The sequence below is a fragment of the Eurosta solidaginis genome, unplaced genomic scaffold (assembly GCF_040869045.1).
Source record: "Eurosta solidaginis isolate ZX-2024a unplaced genomic scaffold, ASM4086904v1 ctg00001068.1, whole genome shotgun sequence".
Taxonomy (NCBI): domain Eukaryota; kingdom Metazoa; phylum Arthropoda; class Insecta; order Diptera; family Tephritidae; genus Eurosta; species Eurosta solidaginis.
Window position 1 is genome coordinate 501,879 of NW_027136915.1, and position 9,778 is coordinate 511,656.

At 42.6% G+C, this 9,778-nt stretch overlaps 1 pseudogene; it reads right to left on the reverse strand.

Moving 5' to 3' along the window:
• Positions 1 to 3,124: 3,124 nt before the first annotated feature.
• On the reverse strand, positions 3,125 to 5,998 carry LOC137235791 (exocyst complex component 4-like; annotated as a pseudogene).
• Between the last annotated feature and the right edge of the window lie 3,780 nt (positions 5,999 to 9,778).

A 9,778-nucleotide genomic window follows, 5' to 3' on the forward strand; every position in this document is an offset into this window, starting at 1 on the left:
CCACTGCGGAACGTTAGCGGCGTCCTTAGCTGGCGAGTGGCAATGACCCCTCGAGAATCGGCGGCGGTCGACGTAGAGCGAGGCAGGCTAGTCGTGATGGCTTCGTGACGGCGGTTTGTGTTGTTGCTGGTCAGCTGGGGGCGTTGTCGTTGTCGGCGACGACGGTGAGGGGTTCTTTTCGACTGTTGGCGCTCATGTTGTAGCAGGGGTCGGAAGAGCCGTGGTTCCGATCCCCCTGATAGTCTGAAGGGCAGTGGTTCTGATCTATCGGAGAGTCGGGAAGGCAGTGGTTCCGATCTCTCTTGGACCATGCTGGCCGGTTGAGAATAGATGTCCCTCTCCGTGGTTTCTCGTTCCATCTCCTCCGCCTCAATATCGGAGGCGTATAGTGATAACGCCCCTTCGAGGTTCTCGCGTTCTTCCTCCTCTACCTGCACGCTCCACGGCTTATACGGCTCACGTGAGGCTTTGGCTTGCTCGTCCACGTGAAGGGTGGTGTGGTGTTTCTCGCCACATCGCCGACATCTCCCGTTGCTTGTGCAACCAGCCGTGCGATGCGCCATGGAGAGGCAATTGCCACAATAATTGCCCAGAAGAGCTTCGCGCATCCGTTCCTCAGGCGTCTTTGAACGGTAGACTGGGCATAAACGGATCGGATGCCTAGCCGAACACAAATAGCATGGGACCTTGAAATAGCTGGCCTTTTTTTCATATGCCTTGCGCAATTGGCCGTAGCGGGTCATGAGACCTGCAATTAAACTCATTAAGCCATATTATATACGTGTCGATTATTTTTCACAAAAAAATATCTGGTTGTGGCTGAGTGACGAGATTACCTCAAAATTGTGACTTATAAAATTTTTCAGAACCCGGTATACAAATTTCGGTATACAAAATGAGGTACACAAAATTTAGAAACAGGTATACAAAATTAGGTATACAAATTTCAGAACCCGGTGTACAAATTTCGAACTTAGGTATACAAATCCAGGTATACAACATTAGGTATACAAATTTAGGTATACAAAATTTAGTAGTATTTTAAAGTGCAGAGCCTTGCTATACATGGTGGTGATGTTTACTATAAACCACCCTGGGCTCCCACCAACAAAAAATTTGTTCACAAAACTTTACAATGTCCATGCAAATGTGACTATGAATACAACCCATGACCGTAAAATGACTAGTCAAATGACGAGAGCGTTTTTGCCAGGCACCAACAAGGTGCAAAACTTTGCTGGATTAATGTGTGGACATTATTACACTGGTGGTTAGATCGGTTATTACCCCTCCCTTGTACTAATTTTTCACCTCATACATTCATTCGTAAACGAGTTGGTCTACGTTCTGAATTGGTATTTCATTGAATAGCAACGTCTTATTTGCTATTAACGATCTACCAGAATATTTGGTGCATTTGGCTTTTTGGCCTAAAATGGTGCAGGGTGAGTCAAGTGCTCATTAATTGCGGTCATGGGTGTAGGCATCACTGTTGATTAGTTATTAAAGGCATTTCCTGAATGAGAAATGTCATAATGAAAAATTCCACGAGGCGGTACGGTGGCATAGCAGAGATAAGTATAGTAAATCGATTGTGATTTCTTTTTACTATTATTTTTTTAATTTCTTCTATTTTCAGGACAACTCCCTACTTTTCCTATTGCTGGCAGGAAAAAAATTTCGATTAATACTTCATTGTGAAAACTTCCAGCAAAAATTTTATCATAGCTAAAACTAATATTAAAACGACCAGTAAAGTGCTGTGCTAACTTCGTTGATTAATAAATATTTGAAAGGTTAAAAATAAAACTTGGCTCTACAAAAAAAGTGTATAAATTAGAACACAAAGTGCAGTAAATTAAAAGCTTTCATTTCTGCCTTTGAAAACGGTGAAAGTAAATGCAGCTGGTTTAATAAATATAAAAAAAGAATTGTTTGTGGGTATGAGTTTGAAGTGGCAATAAAATAACGATTACTTGGAAAATACACTTGTGCGAGTTCTTAATTTCAGCTGTTGCCGGAGGAAGCATATTCTATAGGGCGTTTCGTCATCATCAACGCCCGTTAATGCGCCATTTCAGCCGTCCCCGCAACGTGTGACTCGTTGTTGTGCCCACTTCAGGTGGATGCGCAATTCATATCGCATATTGTAATAGCGAGCTCTCAAAAAACACAGTAACAGCATATAATTATACTAGCTTCTGTGTGTGCAGCATCAGCTAACGTTTCATTTTTGTGGTCGCCGACGCATTACGACCATATTTGTGTGGTCAATTTGTCGTCAATATGAAGAAAATTTTTTCAAAGTTCGATCAAAATGAAAAATTGGATATTTCCCACAATCACTCCACTTCGAAAGAAACCAATAGCTTTGTTGGCAAAGTGTTTACAGTGGGACGCGTAAGTGTGACCGTGGAAGATGTCTTGGCTGAAGGTGGCTTTGCCATGGTCTTCCTTGCAAAAGCCAATACAGGCAATACAAAATATGTTGGCAAAGTGTTTACAGTGGGACGCGTAAGTGTGACCGTGGAAGATGTCTAGAATCGTATGCATCAACAATGCGAACCATGTAAGCGCATTGTACAAGCGCATAAGAAATGCTTTCATGTTTAGAAATAGCGCTTTCACAGCCACTTTTAGAATTTATTGACGGGATTGCCGATGAAATTGGAAATCAAAAGGAACAATTTTCCAGTACTTTGCTAAATCGTTTTCATGATGAAGTTTCCACCCTTTTCGGTGGTAGTCCAAAAAATAGAGGAACTACGAAGTGCATCGGGTATGTTGTATGTGCATTCAATTTCCACTTTGTAATATTATTAGTATTTTGTATATATGTATATAGTAATAGCTAATAATTAACCGAACAGTCCTTTAAGGTGAATCACTAAAGGTTATGCCTGCGCATATCTTAATATTTTCATACATTATTTGTATATATGACGTGTTACTTATCATAAGCCTGCTTTTGCAATGGGCAATTACGCCTTAATTTAAAAAACACAAAGGAAAGCACACTGATTTCTCTGTACATTTCGTTAAGCAAAACGAAGCCTTAATTATTTGAGCAAATAATTTCTATCTCTATGGTTTGGCTAACTTAACACCAAAACAACAGAAAAATTTAAACAACGATGCCAGTAGATGGTTTAGTACCCAAAATGTCTGATAAGTTTTGCTGATATGAAGCTAAAACATTTGCTTCTACTATGCCGCGCGCCTTACACGGTCATTGCAGTCCATTTAGATATTGCATTTCGGTAAACTGAGCTCCTTTCTCAACGATGTTAGTTAGAATATCATCTGGTTCCTTGCATAGCAACTCTTAAAGGTTTTCCGCCTAATCCAATGCCACTCCATACGATGCTGTACTATTGCTGAGTGTTTGTTATAATGCTAGCGCATTGCGACACATACGTTGCACTGTCGCCTGATCGATGTGCTCCAAATAGTTAGAGGCTTGAATAAGTATACGTGCGGCCAAGTGTGCTAATCCTTCAAAAATGTACCTCGTTTTGCGTGGATGTAGTGCCGCACTGAAGGCTTCATCCATTTCTGATAAACACTTAGTTACCATTTGCACCTGTCGGTCGGGCTCAAGAATATCATCGTCCTTGGTTCCCATAAAACGGTGGGATTTGTTGGCGGGCTTAGTTCGCAAATAATGGAAACATTGTACGCGTACGTCCAAATGTAACACCAACAAACATGTATTGGCTAATTCATCGATCTCCAGCTCTAAATTAGTTAATCCTTTAATTGTGCCATCCTTTATTGCTGTCGGATGTGTAGCCGTGCATTCGACCGTTAAGATGTTAAGGCCATTAACTAAAGGCTTGCGTCGTTCGTTCGCGAATTCCGATACGCGCCCAGAAAACCATTCCATACTCTCTTGAAGTACGGCAAGTTCTTTTAGTACACTTATATCAGCTAAAATTTCTTGCGTGTAATACCACCTTAACCCAAGTTACTAGTAAGCATTTCAGCTTCACGTATATTACGTTGTTCCACTTGTAGGGGACTTTCCTCCTCGGAGGCGTCGAAATTGTTACGTTGCAGCTTCTTGTTGTGTTTTACGCGGTGGCTAGACGACTTTAAATCGGTCCAATTGGGAAGTGGTTTTTAAAAACCGACTAATATCTTCATCCTTCAGCCAAGCTACACTGTAAATACGCTTATCCTCAGAGTTAGGCTGCACAACACCTCTATAAGCCGTTTGTGATATCTCGCGATATGTCTTCAATAGCGCGCGTACCATTTTCAATAATTCATCAGAATAGCATGGCAATTCCTGTATGAGCGTTTTGGTCTCTTGCAAACGCCGTTCTACCATGGCAGTGGACTGCAGTAGTGGACGAGAAAAGCCCATTACTTTCACTTCTTCTGGCGTAATAATCATGCGCCAAGCATCCTAATTTTTCGATAGAGATTCGATGGTTAATTGCAAATTACGATAGTGCCCTTTGGAAAGGAACGTATCCTTAATGTAATTACCAATGAAGTCATGTGAACGGCATGGTTGTCCAGGTTTGCACTTATGAATCCTTCAACTTCTCGCATATAGGTCAGAAGTGGCAAATATACCTTCGTAATCACACTTTGATCGGCCTTACAATAAGCACTTTTCCCGGTGCTGTTTCGTATGCGCGAAATTGCCACTGCCACTGCCACTGCCACTGCCGCCACTTCCCAGTGCTGTGGCTGTCAGATTGTCATCTGTGGAGACATCAGAGGCTTTACGTCGATGCTCTTTTACGGTACCATCCCCAATAGTTTGGCCAGCACTCTGTTGCAGTGGAATGTGATGATTTATCAAATTTGAAGAGCGACTTTTTGGTGCTTGGAACTTTGCGTCGGAGGAAATAAGAATTAATATTATTAGTTGGTTCAGCGAATGCCGACTGTGTAGCGTTATCACCGGAAGCATTTTGTATGTCCAAATAATCGGTTAACAGCAATCGTAGCACAGACTGTGATCTTGCCTAAAAATCAGTTAAATCGTATAGCTGTGGTCCGACCACAGCAGACCTTTGTCCTACGGACAAATAGTTTTCCAACAACAACGAATGTGTCGTCGCTATAGCTTTAAATTGTTTAACGATGACTTCAAGCAGTGTGAGTAAGGGATTATCGCGTCCATTTGTATTTAAATTGAGCGAAATTAAATGATACGTGGTTTGGCGCACCACTTCCAGCAACGGTGTTTGAATTTGTACACGTAATACCTCAAGCGAATCCGGTACTTTACTCAACATCCCAAAACTCGACTATAATGGAAATAAAATAGGTCATACTCAAATCTGGATCAATTAAGTCTGCATTTTCAATCACTTCGGACTTTTCTATATCGAATCCTTGAGTCATTTCCATAAGCGCTTTACGTACATGTGCATTAGCTTCTGTTCGATCTGTGGGACGGCGAGCATCAATACTCCGCGTAAAACTCGAATTTAAACGGTTCGACTTGCTGCGCTGAAAAGTGGAGAATGCTTCTGCAGCGGAATTTTTTGTATAGCTGCGTTACAAGCTCTTCATGTCTACACTGCAACAAACGTTTGCACGCACCCAGATTTTCCTTTACACCGTGTATACGTTCCCGGCTTGCTGTTATCTCGTTCGATACTTGACTGAATAATGGCAAAACCTGAGTCAGTTGTTGGTCATGGCGTGATACTAAATCATTTAAACGTTGATCGGAACGCTTGTATTCTTTTTCAATTTTGAGTTTTTCTTGTTGTCGCTCCTCCGTAGTCTCACTAAAGCCAAGTGACTTGATGACGTTAAGGAGGAATCCACAGCCCGACTCATCTTTTCCATATTTAACTCCGCGAGGAGGTTTTGTTGTGCTTTGTGTTACCTCATCGCTTGTAAATTTTAATTTATTCAAATCGATATTTAATTTTTGTTCATGCTGTGGCATAAACTGTTGAGACTTTTGTGATTGCTGATAGTAGTGACGCTGATTACTTGAGAAAATTGCTTTGCTGAAACGCCACATATTAGGTTGAAAGTTCGACTTAACATGTTGAATTGTCAACGGTGGTTGTTTTTATTATTGTGTTTGTAGAAGATTTTGTATTGAACAGACTACTTTTATTATTTACGGAATTTGAATTTGACTTTCCCAACATTAAATTCAAGCTAGCCGCTTTACTTTTGATGCTATTATTGCTAAATCGACGCTTTTTCAAAAGTGTCTTATTGAATGCCCCTTTCGTTTTTAATGAATATGAGAATTTCACTGGTATGGATAGTTTTTTAAATACAGGTATTAAATCACCATTGAAAGGTGAAGGAGCGCGTAAAGGCCGACAGTTGTGTTTCTCCCCCTTTTTTTAATATTTGAACATGCATTCAAGGCAACTTGATGCTATCGAAAAGTGCTTTTACTCCGTCTGTTTTCGATAAGGTTGTCAGTTCACTGGTTGAAATTCCACTAGATTTATAAGTTGGGCGGCTCACGACGTAGACTCATTAGTTTGGTCTTTCGTGAAGTGGAAGACAATAGAAAGGATTTTTAATTGGATGCCGCAGATTCTTCTGCCTCATCGCGATTGTAGGGCAAGATTATGAGTTTTACTAAGGGTCGGGTTATCTGGCCTTTCATCGTCATGATATCGACCACTCTGACGCGATCGTCAGGTCCTGGGTGTAATTTGACCACCCGTCCGAGTCTCCATTCATTTGGAGACAAATTATCCTCCTTTATTACGACCAAGTCCCCGATTTTTAGGTTCGTTTTGGGAAATCTCCATTTGTTTCTTTTCTGCAGTTCAGAGAGGTATTCCGATTTCCACCTCTTGCAGAAGGAGTGGTGTAGGGATTTTAACTTTTGCCATCGATTTATGATTGAAGCAGAGTTTTCGCTGGCGTCAGGTTCTGGTGGAGATAAGAGGTGTCCTCCTACCAGAAAGTGACCTGGGGTTAGTGGCTCCAGGTCTGATGCATTGTTTGACGCAGGGCTCAATGGTCGGGAGTTGAGGCAGGCTTCGATCCTGCATAGCAAAGTCGCAAACTCCCCAAAGGTGAATTTGCTACTTGACGCGATTTTTGTGAAGTGGCTTTTAAAACTTTTCACTCCCGCCTCCCACAGTCCCCCCATGTGAGGAGCTGATGCGGGAATGAAGTGCCATGATAAGGATTGATGGGAGTACTTGGATAGGGTGTTATCGCGGGCATTTTGTAGGAATTCCTTCATTTCCGCTTTAAGTGCTCTAGAAGCCCCGACAAAATTCGTGCCATTGTCGGAAAACATTTTACTAGGGCAGCCTCTCCGCGATACGAACCTCGCAAATGCTGCTAAAAATGATTGGGTGCTGAGGTCGGAGGTGGGTTCCAGGTGAATCGCTTTCGTTACAAAGCAAACGAACAAGCACACATACCCCTTCGACACTCGACAACCTCGCCCTCGAAAGTTCTTCATATCGAAGGGTCCCGCAAAATCAACTCCTGTGTTTGTGAATGCCCGTGAGTACGTAGTTCTCTCCTTGGGTAAAATTCCCATTAGCTGGGTTTGAACACGTTTTCGGTAAATCGTGCATTCCTTGCAATTGTGGATTGTCGATTTTATCATGTTCTTGACCCGTGGTATCCAATACTGAGTACGGATGAGGCGTAGCATAAGTTGGTTTTCCCCATGGAGTGAGATCCTATGGGTAAACTTAACAATAAGACGCGACAACTGGCAATTATACGGAAAAATGACTGGATGTCGCTCGTTGTACGGGATATCTTCGGAAGCTTTGAGGCGGCCGCCTGCCCTCATAACCCCCCTTTCATCTAAGAATGGGTTCAGTGGTAGTACCTCGCTCTTTGCTCCTATAAGTTTTTTAGACTTTAAAGATGAATACTCCTCCCCATAATGCCTCTTTTGATAAATAATGGTCAGACGTTGGGCCGTTGCTTTTATTTCGCTTGACGAAATTGAGCAAGACTTCGACTGAAATGAGGCTCTTGTTTTTGGGTTAGTGCTTTGAAAGAATCTCCAGACGTAGGATAGTACTTTCAAACCCTTTCCCACCACAGGGCTTTGTTTATAAGATCTTCAGCGGGTATACCTCTACTTGCGAGATCTGCCGGGTTTGATGCCGAGTCGACATGAAGCCAGTTTGCTTTCCCTAATTTGTCGATTATTTTCGTCACCCTATGGGCAACGAAAGTGGACCACGAGCATGGGGGCTTACGAATCCATGCAAGGACGATTGTCGAATCCGTCCATAGATAGGTTGTAGGGTTGTTAAAATTAAGATTTTTCGCGACTGACTGTACTATTTCTGCTAGCAGGAGCGCACCACATAGTTCAAGGCGGGGCAGAGATATAGTCTTCACCGGGGCTACCCGGGTTTTTGCGTAGAGCAGATTTACGAACACATGATTATCAACTTGTACCCTCAGGTATATTGCGGCTGCATATGCTTTCTCGGAAGCATCGCAGAAGCCATGTAGTTCGCTGCTCGCTACCGGGGAAAACTGTACCCAACGTGGTATACGAATGCTTTCAATATGTCTGTAGCTTTCTAAAAAATCATGCCATCTATCTAATATCGCGGGAGACACGGCTTCGTCCCAGCCCGTGCCTTCCAGCCAAATACCTTGCATAATGATTTTCGAGGTAATAATAAATGGCCCTAGCCAACCTAGCGGATCAAATAATTTTGCTATAGCAGATAATATTGTTCTCTTTGTGAACACGACTTGGTTATCGATGGGTTTTGCAGAAAAATAGAAATAGTCAGAGTGGGCATTCCATCTGATCCCTAACGCTTTAACTTCAAAATTTAAAAAATTTTCGTTTAATAAATGCGATCTTGGAATACCTTCCAGTAGTTGGTCGCAATTGGAAGTCCACTTCCTGAGGGAGAAGCTGGCTGATTGTCATGCCGCTTGGATTTCGTCCCTTGCCTTCGTGGCGGTGGCAATGGTGTGTCCGCCCGCTAAAACGTCGTCGACATACATAAACTGTCGTAGGATGTCCGATGCGATGGGATAGGTTTCCTCGACGTCCTCTGCTAGTTGAAGAAGGGTCCTTATGGCCAGGTAGGGCGCGCAGTTTACTCCGAAGGTCACCGTCTTCAATTCGTATATGCTGATGGGTTCGCTGGTGGATGACCTGAAGACGATGCGTTGATACCTGGTGTCCCTGGGCTCTAGCAATATCTGCCGGTACATCTTTTCGATGTCACTGTTGAATACGTATCGGAACAATCTCCAACGGAGTATGAGAATTGTTAGATCACTCTGAAGGACTGGGCCTGAATGAAGGACATCATTTAAACTGATTCCATTAGCAGTGGGACAGGAGGCGTTAAAAACAACTCTCACTTTAGTGGTGGTGCTTTCTTCCTTAATGACTGCGTGATGGGGTAAAAAATAGGTATCGCATGTATCTGCCGGAACATGCTCTTCTACTCGTGCCATATGAGCTAACGTTTCATATTCTGATACGACTCGGTTATATTCTGTCTGCAATTCGGGATTTTTCGCTAACCGGGTTTCATTTCTGAAAAATTGTGAGCACGCGCTCTTTAGCGACGGTCCTAATGAGATACCCTTTTTAAAATCCTGCTTAAAAGGCAAAGACACGATATATTTGCCATCCTCATTTCTTTTGGCGGTTTTTTGATACAGCTCCTCGCAGTAATTTTCGTCTTTGGTATAAATATGGTTTTTGGGAATGTCCTCCAGCTCCCAAAATGACGCTATTTGTTTGTCCAGCGATACCTCATTAAAGAACGACACACACCTGCCGGCTGGGCTGGCCGTTTCCGTTTGGCCAGTT